General features: G+C 44.6%; 1 protein-coding gene across 10 annotated transcripts in view; it reads right to left on the bottom strand.

Annotated features, from left to right (window-relative positions):
- ZHX3 (zinc fingers and homeoboxes 3) overlaps window positions 1-26,816 on the bottom strand; it is a 147,920-nt gene extending 121,104 nt beyond the window's left edge. For 8 of the 10 annotated variants that reach the window (XR_009497457.1, XR_009497459.1, XR_009497458.1 and 5 more), the window contains exon 1: window positions 5,475-5,608. The gene's annotated coding sequence lies outside the window, so the exon portion shown is untranslated. Of the gene's footprint in view, window positions 1-5,474; window positions 5,609-5,907; window positions 5,994-17,605; window positions 17,751-26,250; window positions 26,374-26,744 lie in introns of those variants that run through there. The other 2 variants (XM_059895798.1, XM_059895797.1) reach the window with 2 other exon arrangements.
- Window positions 26,817-26,973: the final 157 nt, after the last annotated feature.

Genomic DNA, 26,973 nt, shown 5'->3' with positions numbered 1-26,973 from the left:
TGATTATAAATCCCAAGCCAAATAGTTAATTCCCTGATAATTTTTATAAACTCAAAACCAGAGTCAGTGAAACACTACTGTTAGTTATGGTTTCTGTCTTTCACTCTTAACCAAACTCTAGTTTGTGGATGGGGCTAAACGTCTTTTCCTAACTTTTTTTTCCTCCTTATAATATTAATATTGATAGCTAACACTGACTGTTTTTTGTGTATAATTATGCTACTCACAATGACCCTGTGAGATAAGAACTATTATGTTTCTCCATTTCCAGCTGAAAAAAACAGACTTAGACATGTTAAGGAATTTGCCCAAGAGCTTGCAGCTAGAAAGTGGCAAAGGTAAAAGTAAAACACAGAGCCCAAACACAAACTAATCTCTGTGCTTTGGCACAGTGATTATCAACAGAAACTTCCCAGGAAATGCACCACCCTAACCCAAGCATTTTTTTTTATACTCCAGTATATGCTCAGAAACACAAACATGAGGAACCACCTAATATTAATATCACTGCATATTCCACATTCATTCACTCATTCCTACATTCATATCAGAAGGCAGCAACGAATCAAAGGGAAGCAATGAATTCTGCAGTCAGATCATACAGATCCAAATTCTAGCTCCACCACTTTCTTAGCTGCGTATTTTAAAAATTAATTCTCTAAGCTCAATTTTCTCAAAACAAAAAAAACCCCAAAATGATAATATAATAATATAATGATGGTAATATAATAATATAATGATGGTAATATAATAATATAATGATAATATAATAACCATCACCACCTTAGTAGGTTCTCCCAGAGATTTAGAGATAATGCACAAACACACTTAGCCACGGACCTGGCACATAGTCTCAAGCAAGGTTAGCTGTTATAATAATTCTTATCATTCAGAAGGTACTGGGGACCTGCAGCTGGTGGAGTCTAGGCAGAGCACGGTGCCCAGACTGGACCATAAACAGGCCAAGGCTGTCCCTGCCCTCTTGGTCTTGCAGTCTACTGGAGTAGCCAATAAAGAAGGAAACAAACATATGAATGAAATACTTGGAATTTTAGTGAAGTGCTAGCAGGAAATGCACACGTACTGAGAGAGGGACAATGGGGAGGAAGCTACTGTAAAGGGGTGATCAGGGAAGAGGCTCCTCTGAGGAGGGACATTTTCGCTGAGCCCAGATGTTGGAGAAGGACCTTCCATGAGAAGAGTCGGGGGAACAGTGCCGGGCAGAGGGAAGGGCTGTACAGAAGAGGGAAGAACTTGGCATTGAGAGGAACCGATGATGCTCCCACCTGACAGGAGGGCAGCGAGCGAGGAGCGGAGCAGAGAGGAAACAGAAGCCGGCACCTGAGTAAGTGTGCACGTGGGTCTGAGGGCGGTGGGAAGCCTCGAAGTGGGCAGGGGGTGAGCGGGGTGACAGGGGCTGGTAGGCTCACTGGCTGCTGGCAGGAGAATGGGTTAGAGAAGGCAGGAGTGGATGCTGGGAGACCAGGTGACAGGCAGGGACAGTCATCCAGCTGAGAGAAGACGGTGGCTGGATTAGGAGGACGGAGGGAAGGGAGGATCTGAAGTATCTGGAAGCTAGGCCGACAGGCCACGCCAACCGACTGGAGGTAGGGTGAGGGATCGGGAAAAATCCAGGTCGACTTTCAGGTCTCTGGCGAAACAATGAATGGACAGTAATGACATTGAGACAGGGAAGGCTCAGGGCAGGGGAAAGCTGGATGAGAGAGGGGAGAGGGGTCAAGAATGAGGAATACAAATTTGGAAGTTTGAGAGGGAGATTGAGCAATCGATTTGGACACGTGAAGTTTGAGATCACTGTGAGGCTGCCAGGAGAGAGAGAAGGGGGGCGGTAGGTAAAAATGTAAGTCTAGAACCAAAGAAAGGTCCAGGCGGGAGGTGTTACTGAGGTAGTCATCTGCATCCAGAGGGTAATCAAGCCCTGGGAATGGATGAGATCACTTAGGAAGAGACTATGATGAGAGAAGGGAGGTAGCCAAGCGAGAAAAGAGAAGAAGTAATACCAAATCAGGTCGGTAATCTAAAACGAAACGTGGTAATGTAGCCCGTACAAAACGACACAGAACTGCCCCAACTATGTGCCTGATAAATGCCCGTGGAACAAAGAAAAATTAATTCTTAACACATTCCCTTTAGGCCTTAAAAGAATAAAATTTTTCATTTAGGATTTTTTTTTCCCCAAGTTCTCATATGTTTGAGGCATAAGAAAAAAGATTTTGAAGGTTTGGATTGTGTTCAAAGGAATTCTTTTCCTTTAGAGCAAAAAGCAAGGATTCTTTTCAAAAACTCACTGAAATTAAAGATTGCCTACTTGAAATTTAAGCTTTTAGAAAGCTTACACTCACACTATATTCTCTCTGTAAAAATTCTACCCCAATATACAATTTTTCCCTTCCTTATAATGAAAATGCAATTATATGTTCTACTACAGATGTCATTTCATCCTGAAAGATGAAGCTGGTACTTTCAAACAGTTCAAGAGTCACGTGAGAGTTGTAAAATGCTCAAGAGATCACGGATTTATTTTTAAATGTTTAAAAAAAAAAAAAACCTTAAGTTACCTGCTAGGCCATCCAAAAACTGATAACCAGGGAATTGAAAAGGATAAAACTGCCAGGAAAATAAGTAAATATAACAGCTACTCCTCAAATGAAAATGCATTAAAGCTGTAATTATATCTCTGGGTATCTGTTGACACAGAAAACTCACTATCCTCTTGAGGCTAATACTATCACTAAGAACTACCACACTGAAATCATAGCAGTAAACACAACTGAGAGACTTTATACGTTTCAAAGATTTCCAGTGTTACACAAGGTATAATGCATAGAAGGAGTCAGTAACATTTGCCAAAACTGTTCCTTCCCTCAACTGTTCAAGTTAAATCAAGATTGTAATTCTTTTTAAGATCATAAGCCTCACTTTGTAAAATTCTTCTCCTCAGATACGTAAAGGAGAGGACTATCCTGACTTTTAAAGGATTGTTATCCCACTTCATGATATAGAAATCTAAAAGCCTAGGAGGAAAAAAATAAATGGTTCTGATGAACCTACAGGCAGGACAGGAATAAAGAGGCAGACGTAGAGAATGGATTTGAGGACACGGGGAGGGGGCAGGGTAAGCTGGGACGAAGTGAGAGAGTGGCATGGACATATACACACTACCAAATGTAAAATAGATAGCTAGTGGGAAGCAGCCGCATAGCACAGGGAGATCAGCTCGGTGCTTTGTGACCACCTAGAGGGGTGGGATAGGAAGGGTGGGAGGGAGATGCAAGAGGGAGGAGATATGGGGATATATGTACATGTATAGCTGATTCACTTTGTTATACAGCAGAAACTAACACACCATTGTAAAGCAATTATACTCCAATAAAGATGTTAAAAAATAAATAAATTAATTAAATAAAAGCCTAGGAGGCTACCAGGAAGGTTACATGCATGGGTGGGTAATAAGCATTCATTCATTCAACAAATATTGATTAAGCACCAAAATGGGTCAGGTCCTGTTCTGGGCCCTGAAGATACACCAGTGAAAAAAGCCTCGCACTTCCAGATTAATCGAGGGAAAGAGACAATAAACCAGCAAATAAATAGGTATTTGCCAAGTGGTGGTAAGTGCCATGAAGAAAAGTAAGGTTGGTTAAGGAGGACAGGGGAATGGGGTGTATCCTCCACAGAGTGGTCAGGGAAAGGCCTTAAAAGGTTACATTGGAGCAGATCCTGAGGGAAGAACCATGGTATCCAGGGAACAGAGTTCCAAGCCGACGCAATAGCAAATGCAAAGGCGCTGAGGCTGGCGCATGCTTGAAGTTTTTAAGGAATAGCAAAAAGATCTGTCTGGCAGGGCTGGAAGTGAGGACAGAGAGGTAGCCTCGTAGACCACGGCAAGGACTTCAGATTTTACTTTAAGATACGAAGTTGTTGGAGCTCTCTAAGCAAAGGACCTAATCTTTTTAAAAGGCTCAAAAACGGAACAAGTTCTTATAAAAACAAGACATACCTCTCACAATCTATTTATAAATGTAAAAAAGCAGACAATAAAACAATCTTATGGTACAGTAGCATTTCTGTAAGAAAAAAAAATACTTACATATGGGAACAAAAGACTAACGGGATAAATACCAAACTATGGTTTACTATGGTTTGTGGGATGGTGGGTTTTTTCTTATGCTTTTCTTAGGTTTTTTTTTTTTCCTAGTTTTCTGCCTTAACCATGAGTTATTTTTGTAATTTTTGATGTTATCTTAGAAAAGAAAAAAACCCACTCCCACATGAGACTGCCCTAGTCTGAAATCTTATTTAAATATGACCAAAAAAAAAAAATGGGGACCATTTTCTCCCCAAATTACCCTGCTTCCCATGCAATGTTTTCCTGTTACGAAGCACTGTACAAATCAAGCACCACGCAATGTATCAAGGTCACGAAACCAACTTGGTTAATATGTTTATCATTACATAGCAGCTCTGTCCTCTACAGCAACTTTGATACCATCTTTCCAAGGCAGCAATAGAAGGGCCCTTTTCATTAATTTCCTAACACTCTTAGCTACTACTACGCCGCTTCTGGATTTTTCCACTGTATGTCTCTTAGAAACAAATTAAGCCCGAATAAGTTGTTCCAGCTAATGAAGTGCGCTTTTGGCTCTTTCCCCGTGGTTGAGAATTATCCGGCAAAATACCAATTGTTTTAGGACGCATTTTCTCTTAGTTTTGAAATATGCAATACGAAGTTACTGCAAATAAAGAACATCAAGATAACAGCATACAAGAGCGTGTATAAATGGAAACTACTGTAATCCTTCTTAAAACTGAGGATGTGTGGAGGTCTCATGAATAAACATACTATACGTCCACATGACACAGATAAAGACGGAAAGGAGTGTGCCCTCCCTCCTCCTCTACAGCCCCCTCCCCCCCTCCCTCCCCGCCCCACCACATAACATCTTCTCGAAGGGCAAAATCCCAGGGCAATCACTGCTCAGAAATGCAAACCACGCAACTCAAAATGACTCAAGCTCTCAAAACACTTTCCACCTAAGCTCCTCATCCCACCCACTCCTCAATCACTTCCGACAGGCTTCTCTGAATGGAAATCCCAAACTGGGAAGGTTTAGCAAGCCCCCAAACTCTGCTCACATGCCACCTGCGGCATCCGGGGACCCAGAGCCCTGCTTCGCTGCCTTCTCGAGGGCAAACACCGGTCCCAGGATGGAGGAGTCTACTGCACCCCGAGTGGCTCGAGTCCCGGCTCAGCTGCCTCCCTGGCCGAGCGGACCAGAGCCTGGGGCTGCCCCCATCCCCGCAGAACGCAGCCGGCCCGAGGGACTTGGAGCAAGTGGCTCTCGGCCGCCCGGCATCTCCGCCCCACGTCGGTCAGGCCGCCCCCCGCGCTCCCCTCCCGGCGCTCGGGCGCACACGCGGTGCTCACAGCCGGCGCACACGGGGACACGCACCCTCACATGGTCCGGCGGGCATCTGCGGACACCCCCACTGCCCCGCCACAACCCCCTCGTTGCAGCCGTGTGGCCCGCGGGGGCTACTCGGACCCCCGGGAGCGGCGGCGGCGGCACCCTCACGCCTCCAGGGTGCCCGAGCCAGCAGTGAGGTCGGGGCGGGGGGGGGGGGGGGTTGATGACAGATGGGGCGGAGGGAGGGGCTTCGGGGGGAAGGGGCGGAGCGTCCCAGCCAGGGGGTGCTGGCGGCTGACAGAAAGACCCGGGGCAGCCGGCGGGAGGGGGTGGCGGACACTGCGGGCAGGGCCGGGGGCCAGGTGTGGTGGGAGGAGCTCGCGCAGACACAGGGGGCTGACAGGAGGAGACACACACACACACGGGGACTGACAGTCGCGGGGGCACACGGGGCCGGCGGGCCGCGGCGGGCGCTCACCTGGCAGCGGCAGCGGCGGGGGCGCCCGCGGCCGGGCTGCTCTCCCCGCGCTCCGGGCCTCCCTCCCGGCGGGCGGCCGGCCGGCCGGCGCAGGCCTCGCGGAGGCGGCGGCGGCGGCGGCGGCGGCGGCGGCGGCGGCGACGCCGGAGCCGCGGACTGCTGGGCGGCGGGGACGCAGCTGCACCAACCGACTCCGGGCCGCTCGGCTCGGCTCGGCCGCACTCGGAGGCACTCGGTTCCGCTCGGCCCCGCTCGGCTGGGGGCGTGGCCCGAGGCCCCCCGCCCAGGTCGCCTCTGGCGCCCGGGGGGCGGGGCTTTCGTGCGGGCGCAAGCCCCCTGACGTCGCAGAGAGCGGACCTTACCCCGGGCGCATGCGCGGGCGCCGCTCCCGCTTCTCCCCGCGTGGAGGCTGAAGGGGGCGGAGAAGGAGGGGACCGGGGGCGGATGCTGCGGCTCCGGAGGTTCCCGGCTTTTGTACTCCGTATCCTGGTCCTTCTAGAGGACCACCTGAGGAAAGCCACGCCAGGCTGTACTTTCAAAAAGATGCAGGCAGGGCAGGGACCCTGGCCCTTTCCCGGCCCCTCTCCTCCCAATCCCGTGTTTCCCAACGAGCATCGCCTAGGAGTTGGTTTTTCTTTTATCCCACCAGCACAGCACCGCAATTTTTTATCTCTTCTGTTTCTTAACAACAACGACGACTTCCGATGACTGCTTTCTTAACATTATGTCTTCAGGTACTTGAGAACTTTCAAGCATCAGTTAGCCCCCTCAGGTACAATAATGCTCTTTTTTCACAGCTTCTGTTGTGGAACCTGTAACGCCTGAGGTGAGGGTGACCCTTTTCTGAGTTTCTGTCACATGTTCCAGGCACCTTTTTTGTTATGGAGTCCATGTCTGTAGCAAATATGCCCAGAAAGTGGTCCCCACCTTTAGAATCTCTCTAGTCTGACATACTTAGGTTGGAATCCCGGGTCTGCATTATACTAGCAGATTAATAATTGGCTGAGTGACTTTGGACATGCTATTTAATCTCTCATCCATAAAAGAGCAATGAAAATATCAGTAATGAAGCCAATAGGAATGACTGAAAGGATTAAATAACAGCACACGTGCAGCTTTCTGCACAGTGCCTGGTGTTCAATAAACAACACTGACTTTACCTTCAGGTTGCATTATAACCTTCAGATCCTGAAACCCAGTGAACATAAACATAAGTGCTGAGCAATATGTCCAACTTGACATGTCCAAAGCCAAACTGTGACACTTGCCCCTCAACTTGCTCCTTTCACAGTCTTCCCCACCTCAGTTAAGGTCAATTCCATCCTTCCAGTGGCTTCCACCAAACCTTGAAGTCATCCTTGACTCCTCTCTTCCTATTATATCCCACATGTAATCCAGTAGCAAAGTCTGTCAGCTCTACCTTTAAAATACCCTCATTTGAGCCCTCATCTTCTCTGTCCTGGAATATTGCAATAACTTCCAAACTGCTCTCCCTGATTCCACTCTGCTCTCATAGAGCTTGTTCTCAAGCAGCCAGAGAGATTCTTTTAAATCCTAAGTCAAAACCTATTTCCCTCCTCTAAAGCCTCCAATGGCTTCCCATCTCAGTCAGAGCAAAAACCAAAAAATTTTTTTCAAGGGCCTCCAAGATCCTATTTGATCTCCCCCCTCCCACCCTCCTTACACTCCCCCACCTCTCTAACTGCATCTCTGTCCACTCAACCCCCTCACTTCTTTCCAGTCACACTAGCCTCCTTCTTGCTCCTGGAATGTGCAGGCTCACTCCTACCCCAGGACCTTTGCACTGAGTGTTTCTTCCCCCAAGATATCAGAAATACATATGCCCTTAATCCAAATTTCTATTCAGAAGTCACCTTCCCAGAAAGACATTCCCAGAACACTCTCCTAAAACATCAAGTCCCAAGCCCCATCATTCCCATCATCTTGCTTTACTTTTCCTCGTAGCCCTTATGAGCTCAATAGCATCTGTAATGTTCTGAGGGCAGGAACTTTGTGTTATACACCTGCAGCATCTGGAACATGGCCTGATGTGCTTAGCTGTTCAATAAATATTTGTCGAATGAGTAAGTATATATACAGTTAACCCTTGAACAACACAGGTTTGAACTGCACATGTCACGGATCTTTCTCAATAAAGACATACCACTGACTCTGCCTATGCTATTCCCCTGCTGAAAAATCACCAATGAGATAAAGTTCAAGTTCCATAGCATGACACACATACACACACAAAAAAGACATACCACTGTACTACACGATCCATGGTTGGTTGAATCCGAGGATGTGGAAACAGGGGTACAGAGGGCCAATTATGGGGCTTGAGCATCCACGGATGTTGGTATCTGCAGCAGATCCTGGAACCAACCCCCCACAGATACTGAGGGACAGCTGTATATAGGATATGTTACTCCCGTTTAAAATTTCATTTATTCAACAAACTTTTTCGAGTATCTATTCTGATCCAGCACTGTGGGATACAGAGATAAACAACGCACTCTCCCAACCACTAAGAACTCAGTATTTCAGAGGAGCCAGACATGGAAAGAAAGAATTCTGGAAGAAAATATGTAACACTAGATGTATGTGTCAACTGCTTTCGGAAGCAGAGAGAAGGACATCATTCGTACTATATAGGAGACCATGGAAAGACTTCCCAGAGGAGGTGACAGTGGGGCTGGGTCTAAAGAGTAGATGAGAAGAGGACGCCAGGCAGAGGAAACAGCATGCACTTGACACCAGTGTTGGGAGGTATGTGGCAAATAATGTTTATCCAGGGAGGCAAATCATTTTCCTTTAAAAAACATTTTAAACGAATTCGAGGTGATCCGTATAATAATGTCACCTGCACTCACTCACATTCTGAGGAGCTTTCTCAAGCAGAAAAGAAACTGCCAGAAGTATAGTTGATGCAATAGAATTACAACCCGACCTCTATTCTATAGGACCAGGATAGTGACAGACCCCTTAGCTTAATCAACAGTACATAGTTCATTTCAGAGCGAGGGTCGTATCGCTCTCCATGAATCCTTATGTTGCCTTTAGAAAGAGTCCCGGAGGCAGTTAGTTTAATATAGTATGTAAGTAAGTAGGATTTAAATCCAGAACTCCTGAGTTTGAATCCTGTCTTCCCCACTTACTTGCTGTGTGAGCTTGAGTAAACTGACTTAACCCCCTAATGTTGTGAGAATTGAGTGAGATAATCCACATGATGCTGTTACCACGGTGTCTGATGCATGATGAGAACTCAAAAGTTAAAAAGGAAGTCCCATTAGTCTTCTTAAGAAAAGCTCTGAATCCAGTTATGCCAACTTGTTGCCTCTCTGCTCTAAATCCACCCTTCCTTGCCTTGCTTTGTGATACTGGAGTTGAATTCTGTCAACATTTCTTTTTTGTCAGTGGCACAATGTTTGGCTTTGTCAGTAGAGAGTGCTAGCAGGGTGCTGCTAGACCAGAGATGAACTCGGACGTCCATAAAAGCCTCCCAGCTCAAGGCATTGTCTGTCCCCAACCACCACTCTTTTTCCCAGTAAATATGTATTGTGCACCTACTATGTACCTGGCTGTGTGTTAGGTTCTGGGTATGCGGCCTTGAATAAAACCAAAGACCTTCATGGAATTTACAGTCTAGTATGTCGGGCAGACATTGGTCAAATAATCAAAAACATAAATCTTACATGGTGCATGGTACCATGAGACCCAGAAATAGGAGGCTTTGGATAAAAGATGTTTAGGGAAATAGTTGGTGTGAGATCTAAAGGGGAAAATAGGGGTTAAACTGGATGTATTGGTGTGCTTGGGCTGCCATAACAAAATACCATAGACCAGGTGGCTTAAACAGCAGAAATTAATATCCTCACAATTCTTGAGGCTGGAAGTCCAAGATCAAGCTTCCAGCCAATTCAGTTTTGCTGAAGACTCTCTTCTTGGCTTGCACATGGCTGCTTTCTCGCTGTGTCCTCATATGTGTGCATGGGGAGAGAAGAAGAGTAAACTTTCTGGTATCTCTTCTTATAAGGACACTAATCCTATGGGATCAGGGGCCCACTCTCATGACCTCATTTAACTTTAATGACTTCCTTACTCCAAATATAGCCACACTGGAAGTTAGGGCTTCGACATATGAATTTTTTGGGTACACATATGTTTAGTCCATAACACTAGGAAAATATGGGAAAGAAGAGTGCTCCCTGTAGAGAAAAGAGCACATGCATAGGCCCTGTGGCTGTCAAGGGCACATGGTGATTAAAACAAAGAGGGAGAAGGCACACGGACAATGAGGCAGATAATGGGAGGAGATCAGGCTGGAGAGGTGGACAGTGGCCAGATCATGCAGGGCCTTGAAGGTAGTGGTAATAAGTTGAGTTGTATCCTAAGAGCCCTTCAGTAAAGGTGTAGGGACAACGTGCTGGGTGCAGATCAGAATGGAGGGCTCAGAATGGATGCAGGGAGAAAAATAATGAAGCTGTCCAGAGTGTCCAGATTCAGCCCAGGTTATACAGATGGGCACTGGTTGGCCTGGAGGAGACACTGGCCAGCCAAGCTGCCCAGGACCAGGGAAGAGAACTTGCTTCTGGCCCAGGTGAACAGAGGCCTTGGACTACAGAGTCATCCCCAGTCACATTCTCACCTTCTCTACAGTCCTGGCTTCTCCCCTCCCCTCTTCCACCTGCTAGACCCTGTGCCTTATACCACCTCAGTCAGGACAGCCCATCTCTGTGGCTGGTTCTGTTTCCCTAGCCCTAGTCTGGCCCAGCCTGCCTTCCTCCTTTTCCCACATTGGACCACAGGACTAAGATTCAACATGCTGCCCTCTAATGTAAGTTGGTGCAGCCACTGTGGAAAACAGTATGGAGGTTCCTCAGAAAACTAAAAATAGAATTACCATATGATCCAGCAATCCCACTCCTAGGCATATATCCAGACAAAACTATAATTCAAAAAGATACATGCACCCCTATTTTCAGAACAGCAGTATTCACAATAGCCAAGACATGGAAACAACCTAAATGTCCATCGACAGACGAATGGATAAAGAAGATGTGGTACATATATACAATGGAATACTACTCAGTCATAAAAAAAAGAACGAAATAAAGCCATTTGCACCAACACGGATGCAACTAGAGATTATCATACCAAGTGGTGTAAGTCAGAAAGAGAAAGACAAACACCATACCATATCAGGACTTCCCTAGTGGTGCAGTGGTTAAGAATCCGCCTGCCAATGCAGGGAACGTGGGTTCGAGCCCTGGTCTGGGAAGATCCCACATGCCACGGAGCAACTAAGCCCGTGAGCCACAACTACTGAGCCTGTGTGCCACAACTACTGAAGCCTGCGTGCCTAGAGTCCATGCTCGCAACAAGAGAAGTGCACCGCAGTGAAGAGTAGCCCCCACTCACCGCAACTAGAGAAAAGCCCACGCACAGCAACGAAGACCCAACACAGCCAAAAATAAATTAATTAATTAATTAAAAAAAATACATCCAGTCTGATTTTCTATGGCTTTAGAATCTTTACAAATTTTTTTCTTTCTTTAAAGTGGTTGCCCAAAATTAACACTTTGTGGGTTTTTTAAATGTCATAGATACTCTACAGGCCAAATATTGCTAATATATTTGAATCAAACTGATATTTCATAGTAAAATCACAAACCATACATGTTTATTAGAGTTATTGCCAATAAACTCCCAATTAAATAGAAACAAAAGTAATTTGAGTCACAGAAGGAGAAGAGAGAGTGGAAAGAAAAAAAATATTTGAAGAGATGATAGCTAAGAATGTTTCAAAATTAATGAAAGATATTCACAGGTTCAAGAGGCTCAGCAAATAAATAATACATTGACTACTATATAAAGAAAACCACATCTTAGACACAACACAGTCAAACTACTAAAAGCCAACAACATAGTCAAACTACTTAAAAGTAGGCAGAAGAAAAAGTAAGACATATTTCAGAGAAACAACAATTAGAATGACAACCTGCTTCTCATCAAAAAGAAGATAGAAGACTAAAATGATATCTTTAAAGTTTACAGGGGGAAGAAAACTGCCAACCAAGAAATTTTGTACTCAGTGAAAATAGCTTTCAAAAATTAAATTAAATTAAGACATTTTCAGACAAGCAACTTGGAGAGTTCAATGCCACAAGTCTATACTACAAGAACTAAAAGTTTTTCAAGTCAAAGAAAAACAATTCTAGGTAGAAGCATAGATCTATAAGACAAAATGAAGATCATAGGAAAGGGTATATATGTGGATAAATATAAAAACTCTAAATTTAAAATAAATTACTATTTAATGCAACAACAACAATGTACTGTGGATTTGTAACATGCAGAAGTAAAACATATGACAAAAATACCATACAAGATAGGAGCAGTAAAGGGAATTGCACTGTTATAAGGTTCTTACATTGTGTGGAATATTGTAAAATACTAATTCAAATTATTATGCAATAAGTTAAGAATGTATATTATAATCTCTAAAGCAAGCACTTAAAATATGTATTAAAAATGGTTTATCTAAAATCCAATGGGAAAGGAATTGAAAGCAGGGTCTCAAAGAGATATTTGTACACTCATATTCATAGCATCATTAGCCAAAAGGCATACAATAGCCAAAAGGTAGAAGGAACCCAAATGTTCATTGACAGATGAAAGGAAAAACAAAATGTAGTATATACATACAGTGGAAATTATTCAGTCTTAAAAAGAAAGAAAATTAAATTCTGACAAATGCTACAACATAGGTGAACTTTGAGGATATAATGTTAATTGAAAATAAACCAGTCACAAAAAGACAAATACTGTATGACTCCATTTATATGAAATACGTAGAATGGTCAAATTCATACTGATAGAAAGTAGAAGGATGGTTGCCATGGATTCCGGGGAGGGATGAATGGGAGGTTATTGTTTAATGGATATAGCATTTCAGTTTTGCAAGATGAAAATGGTTCTGGAGATTGGTTGCACAAAAATGTGAACGTACTTAGAACTAGTGAACTGTACATTTATAAATGATTATAACAGTAAATTGTGTGCTATGTACATTTTACCACAATTTAAAAAATCTAATACAGAAGATAAAATGTAATAATAAAAAACATTTGGCTGATCCAAAAGAAGGAAAACAGGAACAAAACCCAGGCAGGACAAATAGAAGAGAAACAACAAGATTATAGATGTAAAAGACTTGGAACCATACTTGTAAGTATGTTAAATGTAAGTGGACTAAATATTCAAATAAAAAGAAGAAAATTGACAGGCTGAATTTAAACAAACAAACAAAAAACAACACTCAACTATCTGATGTTAATAAGAGACACACTTTATTATAAGGACATATAGGTTTAAAAGATAAAAGAATGGAAATAGTCTAGCTAATATTTAAATAAGAAATAATACTTATACAAATTCTCTCAGAAAATAGAGGAAACACTTCCCAACTTATTTTACAAGGTCAGCATAATCCTACTACCAAAACCTGGTATGAACATGACAAAAAGAAAATATCACAGACCAATATCTCTCATGACCATAAATGTAACAACTCTTAACAAAATGTTAGCCAAATCAAATCCAGCAATAAATAAAAATGGTAATAAATCACAACTAAGTGGATTTTATCCCAGGAATGCAAATTGGTTTAACATTTAAAAACTACCAACCACATTAACAGCATAAAAGGGAAAAATAATTTGATCATCTGAATAGGTGCTGAAAAAGCATCTGATAAAACTCAACATCTACTCACAATAAAAACTCTCAGCAACCTAGGAATAGGAAAGAACTTCTCAATCTGATATAGGGTATGTAAAAACTCTAGAGTTAACACCATCCTTAATGGTAAAATACTGAACATTTTCCTCCCTAAAGTCAGGAACAGAGCAAGGATATCAGCTAACACCACCTCTAATCAACATTTTACTAGATGTCCTAGCCAGGGCAATAAGGCAAAAAAGAAAAAGTCATAAAGACAGGAAAGAATAAAATAAAACTATCTTTATTCAAAGATGACATGATTGTGTAGCTAGAAAATCCTAAGGAATCTCAAACAAACTTTTAGAACTAAAAAATGACTGTCTTAGTCTGGCTGCTATAACAAAATAGCACTCGGTAGCTTGTAAACAATAGAAATTTATTCCTCACAGTTCTGGAGGCTGTAAGTCTGAGATCAGGGTGCCACCATGGTCAGGTTCTGATGAAGGCTCTCTTCTGGGTTGCAAAATCAATATACCAAAATCAACCTTATTTCTATACTCCAGCAAGAATCAGAAAAGAGTTTTTAAAAAGAATAGTCAAAATAGTTTCGAAATAGCAAAAAAAAAAAAAAACCACGTACCTATAGGTGGATCTTACAAAAAACATGTAAGACCTCTATGGCAGAAGCCACGAACACTTTAATAGATATTAAAGAATAAATGAATAATGGAGAAAAATACCATGTTAATTAGATGAAAAGACCCAATAATGTAAAGCTATCATTCTCTCCAGTTGGTCTACAGAGTCAAAGCAATCCCAGTTATTTTCATATGGAACACGACAAGATGATTCTAATGTAAAATTTATGTGAAACTGCAGAAAACCAAGAACAGCTAAGATACTCTTGAAGAAGTACAAGGTGGGAAGATTTACTCTATCAGCTAATAAGACTTATAATAAAGCTCTAATAACTACGACTACTATGGTATTGGCATAAGAGTAGACGAAAACTAATGGACAGAAGAGAGACACCCCCCAAAAAAAACCCCAGGTTAATAATAAAGATAGCACTGCAGAACAGTGTGGGGTAATGATCTTTTGAATAAATAGTGTTGAGTCAATTTAATATCCATATGGGAAAAATGATATTGGAAGCCTATCTCACACCATACTGAAAAGCCAACTTCTGATGGATTATGGACCTAAGTATGAAAAGTAAAACAATAAACATGGCCTGACACACAGAAGAAACTCAATAAATGAATGGGTGTATATATGGGATGCGTTATTCCAATTTAACTTCATTTATTCAATAAACAAAAAACCAATTTCTGTTGGATTATGGACTTAAATATCTAAGGTAAAACAACACAGATTTAGAAGATAACATACAATAATATTTTCATGACCTCAAGGTAGAAAAGGTTTTCTTAAACAAGACAGAAAAAGCACTAATCACAAAGGAAAGACTGATAAATTGGACTTTTTTTTTTTTTTTACAGTTAAGAGCTTCTGTTCATCAAGAAACATTATTAGCAAAGTGAAGAGGGAAGCTACAGAGGAGAAAGATTTGCAATGCATATAACTGACAAAGGGTTTATATCCAGAATATACAAAAAAAAAAACCTACTATAAATAAATAATGAAAAGATAGCCCAATAGAAAAGTAGGCTAGAATAGGCTCTTCACTTCACATCAAGAAAATCCAAATGGCCAACAACATGAAAGGTGTTTAGCCTCCTTAGTAATCAAGAAAATGAACCACAGTGAGCAACTACTACAGACCCACCAGATGCTAAAAGTACAAACTCTGACAGTACCAACAGCTGGTGAGAACTGTTGGTGAATGTACAAGGCGAGCTCGTATATATTGCTGGGGCGCAGTGTACGTGTATAATCATTTTGGAAAACAGTCTGGCATTATTTTTCAGAATTAAGCATAAGGCATACTTATAACCCAGCAATTCTGCTCCAAAGTATATACCTAAGAGAAAAACATGCTCAGGTAGAGCAGTAGACACGTAGCAAAATGTTCACAGCAGCATTATTTATAATAGTCCCAAGTTGGAAACAACCCAAATGTCAATTAGTAGTTGACAGGATAAATAAATTGTGGTATATCCACCCAATGGAATGCCATGTGCTTCACTAAAAGTGAATGAACTACAGCTGCACACAACAACATGGAAGACTCTGACAAATAATGTGGAGTGAAAGAAGCCAGACAGGAAAGAGCACACACTTAATGATGGCCTTTATATAAAACCCATAACCAGACAAAACTAAACATGCCCCTGCCCCCACAGACTTCCTCCACTCCTGTATGTATGAGATATGAGAAGAGCAGTAACAAAAGATGAATTTGAAAACAAGTTGAGGAATCATTCTTTTGCCCTCAGCCACAATCAGCCCACTGCTGGAATATCTCCTGTTTGGAGGGATGATAAGAGAAAATGACTGGGAGGTGAACTGAAGGAAATTATTGACACAGCTCTCTGATGTCACGGTGGAGAATGATAGAGTCAGGCACCCTTCTGTCAGGGTCCATTGTGATGGCCTCAGTGACATTTTAATAAAGTCACTCAAAGTTAGGGGACCATAATGACAAATTTCTAGTGTGTTAAACCTTCACTGGAAACCTGGAGACCATGATAAGGGCTAACAGGTATGGATAGTTTCTGAGGTGCAAGGTGCAATGAGGCCATGCAGCTTTTGCAAGATTCCCAATAACAAATACAATTTAGTTTGGTATATGTTCTTCCAGATTTTTTCAGGGTACCTAAACATTTTTTTGTTATTATAACTATGGGATTATATTACACACACTGCTGAACTTTTTTTTTCTAACTTAATAGGTGTTCAACATCTGTTGAACTTCATACTTTGTGGGGAGATGGATATATTCAGTAGCTTGATAGTGGTGATGGTTTCATGGGTATCCACACATGTCAAAACTCAAATTGTACGCTTTAAATATATGGGGTTTATTGTATATCACTCATATCTCAGTAAAACTGGGAAAGCACTGTACTTTAAATCTCTTTTACTGTTTTCCCTACTTAACACTTTACGTTTCATCCATGCTGTTGGATGTACATCTAACTCATCATTTCTCAGTGCTGTATAGAATTCCAAGCTCTGCCTCCACCATGGTTTACTAACTCACTTCTGCCTCTTGCTCACCTATCTTGTCTTCTTATGTATCTGAGCAAACTTTCTTTAAAACATATTTCAAGGAGTAAGATTGCTGAATTCTCCGCCCCAAGCATACTTACTTTTGCTGAAAACTGCCTGTTTATTTTGCTTATTTTATAGAAGGACTGAGTAAGTTTCCATTTCTGCCGGCTGAGCATGAGAGTTCCCAGTCTCTTCACCTGGATTTCTGACCCTTCATGCAGCAACAGGACAGAAGGCATGGATGTCGTTCTCGCTGCCCAGCCCCCTGCCCCTCCCCACACTCAATTTGGTATAGACTTCATGGTTGCTGACAAATAATTGTTCAGTGTGTGACACATGGCTTTGGCCATTCCCTAGTGTTTAACAGATGGAATTTATATTTTCACTTGTTTTATAAATCCTGATTTTGGGGAGAGGTGCAGGTGAGAGACGGGAGCTCTGTAGCCTGTCTTTCCAAGGCACTCCCTGGCAGCCTTCAAAGGTCCCACCTACATGAAGGAACTGGGCCCCTGTGCTTAGGCCAGTGTTTTAAGCTGCAAGGAATGTGGTGACTCAGCTGGTCGTCCAGGGACACCTCGGTGAACAAGGCAGAGGGAAGGAAGTCATTACACAGACAGCTGGGTTGTAAAAAACAAAAATACTCCACACACCAAGCTTTACAAAGCAGTGTGGCTGTGTGTCCCGTGACTTAACGGGACTGCTTCTGCCACATGGCCCTCCAGCCCACAATATGTGGCCCCCAGCTCATGACACGTGGCACCCAGCTCAGAATATGTGGCACGCAGCCCTTACTCACTGCTGGCTGCTCCTCAAGCCGCTTGGAAAGCTGACTGGGTGGGGACCCCAGGAAAATCCGTGACTGTCTTCTCCCTTCCACCCTCTCCTACTGCTTCCTGCATCATCTCTTCTCTCCTTGCTCCTTCCTCTTGAATTCTCTTGCCCTTAAAGAAATTTAAAAATATGGAATTTAGTATTCAGTGGGAGACTTGGCAGAGATACAGCAAGATCCAAACACTGACCCCCTAGGAAGGCCCTACTGTGTCAGGCAGATACTGGCAACAAGTCATGTCACCTGTACGAGGTCCAGAGCACGGTGAGAGAGGCCAGAGGGAGACAGGCCAGAAGCAAGGGATGGAGACTCCAAGGTGGAGGCAAGACCATCGAAGATGTGGACTCTCACCCAGGCTTCTTTATTGGATACCTACTACGTGCCAGACCCCATTCTTGGGATGTATCAGTGAAGACAGATCTTATCTTCATAGGAGCTACATTCTCAAAGGGGGAGACAGATAAACATCAAATATCAGAAATAAGTCAATTATATAGCACGTGCATGGGTGGTTAGTGTTACTTTAAAAGATCAGAACAGGGAAAGATGCATGGGAGTGGTCACGGTAGAAAGGTGACATCTGAGTGCTCCTAAGCGGGTGAGGGAGTGAGTCACGTGGATGTCTGGGGAAAGAGCCTTCTGAACAGAGGAAACCTCCAGGGCAAGGGGGAGTGTGCCTGTGTGCTTAAACATCCATGAGGTGGTAACCCTGGTGGCTGCAGAGTAAGTGCCTGTGGGGAGTGTAGTGGGAGGGCACAGCAGAGAGGTGGGAGGTGTGAGGGTGGGAGTCATTGGAGGGTCCTGAGCAGAGATCTAACCCGAACTGACATCCCGCTGTCAGATGGCTTTGACCGCTGAGAGTCCAATGCCAGCAGAGTGCAAAATGAAAGTGCCAATCTTGCCAAAGGTGTAGAGTTTATGAAGTTGATGAGAGTGACGTTGAATACAGGTAGAATCATACAAAGCATTAGAAGATGACGGCCTGTCATTGTTAACAGGGCAGGAATTTCAGAAGAATAAGTACGGGTTATGAGAAGGCTTTGGGGAAACCAAAGGAGCCCAGAAGCAATTTTTGATAGTTGTGCTTTTTCAGCAAACGCAATGCTCCATGAAGGATGTCATACCATGTAATCTATACCCTGCTCCCAAATCATTTATTCTTCAGTCACACTAAAAATTAGGGTAAAGTGGTATGCACAACAAAAATTTTATTAAGTATAAGATAATAACATTTTGCTCAGTATACTTTTGAGTATATATTAATAACTGGTTTCCTTTTCTTCATATGTAACAATGCTTCCCACTTTACTAGGTTGAGTAAAGATTAAATAAGAGCATTCACTCACTAACACATGCAACTAATACTTATTACGGGTCTTATTCTAAGTGACAGGCACCAAGTGAGGCTCTAGGGTACAGTGATGAACAGAAAGTACCCTCATGAAGACATAGCATTCATCAAATGGTGTATATATAAAGTTCACGTAAAAGACTAAGATGAAAAAGCACATGATGTTATGAGAGCCTATGTAAGGGAAATTTAACCTAGCCAGAAGGTGTATTAGTTAGCTATTGCTATAACAAATCACTACCACCTTAGGGCTTTAAACAACAGACATTTATTATCTCAGTTTCTGTGAGAGTCGGGAATCTGAGCATGGCTTAGCTGAGTCTCTGCCTTAGGGACTCACAAGGCTGTAATCAAGGTGACAGCTTGGCTGCATTCTCATCTGGAGACTCAGTTGGGGAGGAATTGCCTCCAAGCCCCCTCAGGTTGTTGGCAGGATTCATTTCCCTGTGGCTGTAGAACCGAGGACCCTGGCTTCTCGCTGACTGTCAGCTTCTAGAGGCCACCCAGAGCTCCTTGCCATGTTTGCTTCCTCTACATGTCTGTTTACTTCATCAAGTGAGCAAGGAGAGTCCCCAGGGCTAGTCTGCTAGCAAGACTCTTTTTTTTAGTAAATTTATTTATTTATTTATTATGGCTGTGTTGGGTCTCCGTTTCTGTGCGAGGGCTTTCTCTAGTTGTGGCAAGCGGGGGCCACTCTTCATCGCGGTGCGCAGGCCTCTCACTATCGCGGCCTCTCTTGTCGCGGAGCACAGGCTCCAGACGCGCAGGCTCAGTAATTGTGGCTCACGGGCCTAGTTGCTCCGTGACATGTAGGATCTTCCCAGACCAGGGCTCGAACCCGTGTCCCTTGCATTGGCAGGCAGATTCTCAACCACTGCGCCACCAGGGAAGCCCCTAGTAAATTTATTTATTTATTTATTTTTGGCTGCACTGGGCCTTCGTTGCTGCACGTGGGCTTTCTCTAGTTGCAGTGAGCGGGGGCTATTCTTCGTTGCGGTGCACGGGCTTCTCATTGCGGTGGCTTCTCTTGCTGTGGAGCAAGGGCTCTAGGCACGCATGCTTCAGTAGTTGTGCCACGCGGGCTTAGTCGCTCCACGGCATGTGGGATCATCCTGGACCAGGGCTCAAACCCGTGTCCCCTGCATTGGCAGGCGGATTCTTAACCACTGTACCACCAGGGAAGTCCAAGACTCTTATATGATGTAATGTACTATGGCAGGTGACATCCCATTACCTTTGCTATATTCCACTGGTTAAAAGCAAGTCACAGGCCCCACTCACACTCAAGAGGAAGGGATTACACAAAGGCATGAACACCAGGAGGTGGGAATACAGTGGGTGACCTTAGAGTCTCTCTGCCACTGAAAGCTTTCCCGAGGAAGGAACAATGGAGCCGGAATCTAAAAAATGAGTTAACTATATGGACAGGAGAGGGAACCACTGCCCAAGTAGAGAGAACAATGTGGGCAGGACAGTGCATATAACATTCACAAAGGATCTAGCACAGTGACTACCAATACTGTGTCACTCTCCTGCTCAGCAACCATCAATGGCTCCTCAATGCCCGTGGTTTTGCCCCATATTCAAGGTCAGACAGGCCATCTCCTTGCACTCACTTTCATGGTTTCACTCACCACTTCCACGGCTTCACTCACCACTTCCACCCACTTACACTGCGCCTGACCCTCCTGTACATACTCCATCTATATATAATTCAAGGCCCAGCATCAACTGATCTCTAAACAATATTTTTGAACATCTATTATCATTCTATTTACGAACAAAATTTAAATCTTTTGAACATCCATGCTAGACCCTCCTTGAATTGAAAAGCATACTGAGACATGATTCTGGATGCCAGATGGAGGGGGATGGGGCCAGAAAGTATATCTAAATAAAAAGAGGAAAAATAAGAGGTCCCCTTGCTGAAGGTCCAGCCCATGGGACAGCTGGTAAGTCCTGCAGGGATTTTAGAATACACAGAAAGCTCCACTTCATAGAGTGGTTAATGATCTTTTCGTTTTCTTCCCTAGGCTAGAAATCACAAATGGATTCCAAAAGAGTTCCGTCAAACTGACGTTTTTCCGGGAAGGACAGTTGGAGCGGGGAACTGCCCAGCCGCAGCCCACACTGCCAGGCAACCTGGCCAGGCCGGGCCAGTCCTCGGCTGGCACCAACGGCTTGGTTGGCAGGAGTAGGGGACAGCAACGTAAGTCTCCTGCCCTCCAGCCTAGGGATCCCTGACCGCATCCAGAGCCTGTCCCTGAAGGGCCTGGGAGAAGAGGCCCCAGTAGCACCGCAGCCTTAGCCACATCAGCAGGGAAAGAGAACAAGGAAGGGAAAAGCAACCCAGATCGCAGCCCAGAAGCTGGCTTCCTCCAGCCAGCAGCTGCAGGAGGGGCTGAGTCTGGGGGCGAGGCCGGCGTTGGGGGCGGACCATGGGGGGCGGGCCGGTAGTGGTGGGCGGGGTCGGGGGTGGCTGCTTCCCCAGCCCCACCCCTTAGCCCCGGAAGGAGCAGGCCTTGGACGCTGCAACGCCACCTGCCCAAAGCTGTGATTGGGGGCTGAGTCTCTGCAGCTGCCTTGGAGGTCAGAAGCAGGCTGGATCTAAGGGCGACGGAAGGCCTGACACCCCATGGGTCTCTCCTTGCCGCCCTCCCCTCCCCTACTATCTTACCTAGTGCCCGCTCCACATGGAAGCCGGAGGGCTTTTTCTCAATACCCATTAAAGCTTCTTCCTTTGCTTTGAGGGCAGAGGACCCTGCACTCCCTCCCCCAACAAACACTATCTGATTCCTCCCCCCGCCCCCTACTCACATTGTCACAGCTTCCATCATGAACTATCGGACTTCCCTGGTGGTCCAGTGGTTAAGAATCCGCCTGCCAATGCAGGGGACACGGGTTTGATCCCTGGTCCGGGAAGATCCCACATGCCGCGGAGCAACTAAGCCCGTGCGCCAAAACTACTGAGCCTGCGCTCTAGAGCCCGTGAGCCACAACTACTGAGTCTGAGTGCCACAACTACTGAAGCCCGCGGGCCTAGAGCCCGTGCTCCGCAACAAGAGAAGCCACCGCAATGAGAAGCCTGTGCACGGCACCGAAGAGCAGCCCCCGAGAAAGCCTGTGCGCAGCAACGAAGACCCAACGCAGCCAAAAAATAAATGAATATAAAAAAAAAAAAGACTGAACTATCTCCAGGTAGCTCTGCCCGGCCTCTGTACAAACTAGTCAGTACAATTGTAACACCGTTCCCACCCTTCTTCATCTAACTAATTCCAATTTATTTTTCAGGCTTAGATAGATATCTACTCGGGAAAGCTTTCCTGGACCCTCCCATCCTGCTCCCTTACATCACAATTGCCTGACTGCCTGTCTGTTCTTCTTCTTTCCCTTCACCAAGACTGTGCCGTCGCTGCAGCATCTCCAGTGCCTCACCCAGGCATGGGGCTCAGAATGATCATAAATGCCCTGCCTGGTGGTCCTCTACACCTCTATATCCTCTATACCTCTGCCTGGATGGGAGGCTCCTGCAGTTACTTCATGTCTTAGAACAACAGGTCGCAAACTAGAAACCCTTTGGTGTAGGGGAAGGGAGCTGGGCCCCACCCTCGGAGTTTCTGATTCAGTAGGTCTGGAGTTGGGCCTGAGAGTGCGCATTTCTAACAAGTTCCCAGGTGATGTTGCAGCTGCTGGCCCAGGGACCACACTTTAAGAATCATGTCTGGGACTTCCCTGGTGGTGCAGTGGTTAAGAATCTGCCTGTCAATGCAGGGGTCACAGGTTCGAGCCCTGGTCTGGAAGATCCCACATGCCGCGGAGCAACTAAGCCTGTGCGCCACAACTACTGAGCCTGTGCTCTAGAGCCCGTGAGCCACAACTACTGAGCCTGCACGCCACAACTACTGAGCCCACGTGCCTAGAGCCCATGCTCTGCAACAAGAGAAGCCACCACAATGAGAAACCTGTGCACTGCAACGAAGAGTAGCCCCTGCTCGCCTCAACTAGAGAAAGCCCGCATGCAACAACAAAGACCCAACACAGCCAGAAATAAAATAAATAAATAAAATAAATAAATTTATGTAAAAAAAAAAAAGAATCATGTCTTATGACCTACAGACTACGAGAAGATATTTGCAAACGACGCAGGGCTTAATTCCAAAATATAGAAACAGCTCATACAACTCAATATCAAAAAAACAAACAACCCAATCAAAAAATGGGCCGAAGACCTAAATAGACATTTCTTCAAAGAATCATACAGATGGCCAAATAAATGCTGGTGAGGGTTGGAGAAAAGGGAACCCTCCTACACTGTTGGTGGGAATGTAAATTCATGCAGCCACTTTGAAAAACAGTATAGAGGTTCCTTAAAATACTAAAAATAGAGCTACCATATGATCCTGCAATTCCACTCCTGTGCATATATCTAGAAAAGATGAAAACTCTAATTCAAAAAGATACATGCACCCCAATGTTCACAGCAGCACTATTTACAATAGCCAAAACATGGAAGCAACCTAAGTGTCCATCAACAGATGAATGGATAAAGATGTGGTATACTCAGCCATAAAAAAGAATGAAATATTGCCAATTGCAGCAACATGGATGGACCTAGAGATTATCATGCTACGTGAAGTTAGACAGAGAAGGACAAATATTATATATCACTTATATGTGGAATCTAAAAAATAATACAAATGAAGTTATTTACAAAACAGAAACAGACTCACAGACATAGAAAACAAACTTATGGTTACCAAAGGGGAAAGGGGGAGAGGGATAAATTAGGCATATAGGATTAACAGATACACACTACTATATATAAAATAGATAAACCACGAGGATTACTGTATAGCACACGGAACTATATTCAATATCTTGTAATAACCTGTAATGGAAAAGAATCTGAAAAAGAATATATATATATATATATATATATATATATATATATATATATATGAAACCAAATCACTTTGCTGTACACTTGAAAGTAACACAATATTGTAAATCAACTATACTTCAATTTAAAAAAAAAAGAATCACATTTTAGAGCATCAGTTTCTTCACTGGTAAAATAGGATAACTACTGTCCCTCCTGTACTAGGTTTTGTGGCAACCAAATGAGACAATGCAAATGAAAAACTCAGCATGTTGCCTGCACCCAGTAGGTGCTCAACAAGTGTTTGCAATTACTACAGGGAATGGGCAGGAGAAACGCCAGGCAGGGAAAACATGAGAAGGGGCAGAGGTGGGAAAGGGCCCAAGCAGGGCAGCTGGCCTGGCAGAAGAGCAAGGCCCAGCACAGCAGCCAGGGAGTCCTAGTTGCTCTATGGAAGCAGCTGGGAGCCACACATAGTTCTGGAGCAGGGCAGTGACAGGTGGAAGCTGTATGTGGCAACATTAAGCAGGAGGCCGCTGCAAACCCCATGTGCTGAGTACTCCTTGGCTGTTTGACCAGTCATAGGGATGCCAGATTCAACCAGTAAAAATAAAGGATATCCCATTAAATTTGAATTTCAGAAGCCAATGAATATTTTTTTAGTATAAGTATGTCCCAAATATTGCATGGGACATACTTACACTAAAAAATCTTTTGCTATTTATCTGAAATTCAAAGTTAACTGGGCATCCTTTATTTTTATTTGCTAAATCTGACCATCCTGGCCAGACATCAACTGCCTGTCGCCCAACCTACGAGTCTGCCTCCTGCAGGGAGCCCGTGCAGGTTCCTCTGCTTCCCTTCCCACCTTCAACGGGACCACCAGGAGTGGTTGAGGAGACACTCCTGCAGCCAGTCTTGCTGCCCATGACAAGTGGCCACAGCTGCAGGCCTGGGTGAATGTGTCCTCCCACTTCATGCCAGGTTCACCCAGCAAGAAAGCAGTGGGGCGCAATAAATAATCATTGGGTCTGAGACTTAAAGAACATATGGCCACCAAGTTCTATGAAGAAGCCAGTGCCCCCTACACTGATGGGTTACTCAAAAAACAAACAGTAGTGTAAGCCCCGCCCCCCTGCCCACAACCGGTGAGGGAGAGGAGAAAATTGCCTCTATCCCTAACACCAGAAATGGGCATACACAAGCGCTCATGCTGCTTGCACGCTCCAAGGACGCCTCGGAAATGGTGATGTAAACCGCAGGCTAGAACAGGGTGGTCCCTGCCTCGTACATTTCAGTTGGGTGTTAGGACAAGTCATACTAGAGGCTGCCTGTCTTCCCCACCACCGTAAGCATCAAATCCCAGATGATTCATTGTTCTGGAAACAAGCCTGTCGGAAATCCAATTTCTGCAACAACCTTTATGTCAACTTTTTTTTTTTCTCTAAGAAGGAACAATGAAAACAATGTGTACTCAATTTTTTTTTTTAATGTGATAAACATTGTTGAACACCTAGTGTTTGCCCTGCGCTGTGTTCAGCGTTTTATTTAGCTCTGTAGTTCTCAGCCTTGGCTGCACATTACAATCACCTGGAGAGTTGTGTTTTTTTTTTTAATTTCCACACCCCAGGCATCCGTATTTGCCAAGGGCATAGTGACTTCAGTGTGCAGCCAAGGTTGAGAACCACTGATTTAGTTCATCCTGTTTCATCCTCACAATACAATCCTGCAAGGTAGATTTTATCTCCATCTTGCAGATGAGGAAATTGAGGCTCAAAGAGGTAGCGTTACTGTGGCATCTGTAGCCATAACCCCTGATCTGTCCTTCCTTCCCTCCCAGCCTCCCTTGAAGGATACCTGATGTTTCCAGTTTTTCACTGTTGAATATAGTAGCTATATACAATGCTTCCACAGACATGTTTGTGGCATGGCTCTGCCCTCTGGCCACCTTAAAATAGCTCTGCTCCCATCAGAGCTCTTCTGAGATACCAGCCAGACACAGCCTGGTTTCAAGACTGACACCAAATGACTTTTGCTAAAGCAAGGACAACTGAGGCCAGTCACTTCCAGACAGGTCGTGTCATCTTGAGTCAGAACAATAGCGGACACTTCTCACTCCCTACCGCCCAGTACTTTCTAAGCCTGACTCTTTGCCATTGTGCCCCACCCCTCCGAGCTTTTCCTGGGTTCCCGCCCTCTTTACAGCAAAGTCCCTCACCTCCTGACTTTCCTCGGAGCATCTTCTTAGCAGGGGCCGTCCATCCTCACGGGTTGTGGGAGACGTCTTTGGTACAGGACAAGCCACCAACCACAGATTCAAAGGATAAAACCATTCCCTGGCCCAAGCCTCGATCATTCAAATCTTGGCGCACCCGGGCTTACCTGTTTCCCTCTTGGCGCCTGCCGGCGGAGAGGATGCGCAACTGGGCGAGAAGGCTGGTCATCGCCTGTCCTCTGCTGGCCAGTGGAGGTATTGACCCCGCTTCCGCTCCACCAGGGCATCAACTGGATGGAATGGAGAGTGGGCATTTATTGAGCTACTGTTGTATGTACGTCAGGACTGAACTGGACACTGGGGTGTAAGGATGAACGCGACCTGCTCTCACGGAATTCAAATTCAGAGAGGCTGACAATAATCAAATAGTTATTCAAGCGAATATGAAATTACAGCTGTGGGCTCTGTGAGTGTATAATACGAGGGTCCGGTCCAGCCTTCAGGGTGGGGGTGGGGGTGGGAGTCAAAGCTGCCCCCGAGAGGGGACTTTTGAGCGCCAGGTGCCTCACAAAGTCATTTCAGGTAATCTCGAAAATCCTGCAAGGTGGCTATCCCCTTTGACAAAGTAGAAAAATGGGGTCAGATTGGGGAAAGAATTTACCAGTCACACAGCGAGCTAGGAGCAAAGCCAGGAAGGTTTAGGTCGGCTCGATTGGAAAGTCTCTGCTTTTCCGCCGCTCCTGGAGGTAGGGCTGGTGGCGGGCCACTGGGACGTTCCTTCGAGGAACGCTAGGGCGCGGGGCAGGACGGGCTGGAGCCGGAGTGGGCGGAGCCTGGAGCCTGGCCTCGCCCCGCACTCTATAAGGTGAAAGGACGCCCTTGGGCGTGGA

This window comes from Balaenoptera ricei, chromosome 15, assembly GCF_028023285.1.
Source record: "Balaenoptera ricei isolate mBalRic1 chromosome 15, mBalRic1.hap2, whole genome shotgun sequence".
Taxonomy (NCBI): Eukaryota; Metazoa; Chordata; class Mammalia; order Artiodactyla; family Balaenopteridae; genus Balaenoptera; species Balaenoptera ricei.
Note: the sequence above shows the minus strand (reverse complement) of the source record. Positions and strands in the feature narration are given on the sequence as shown.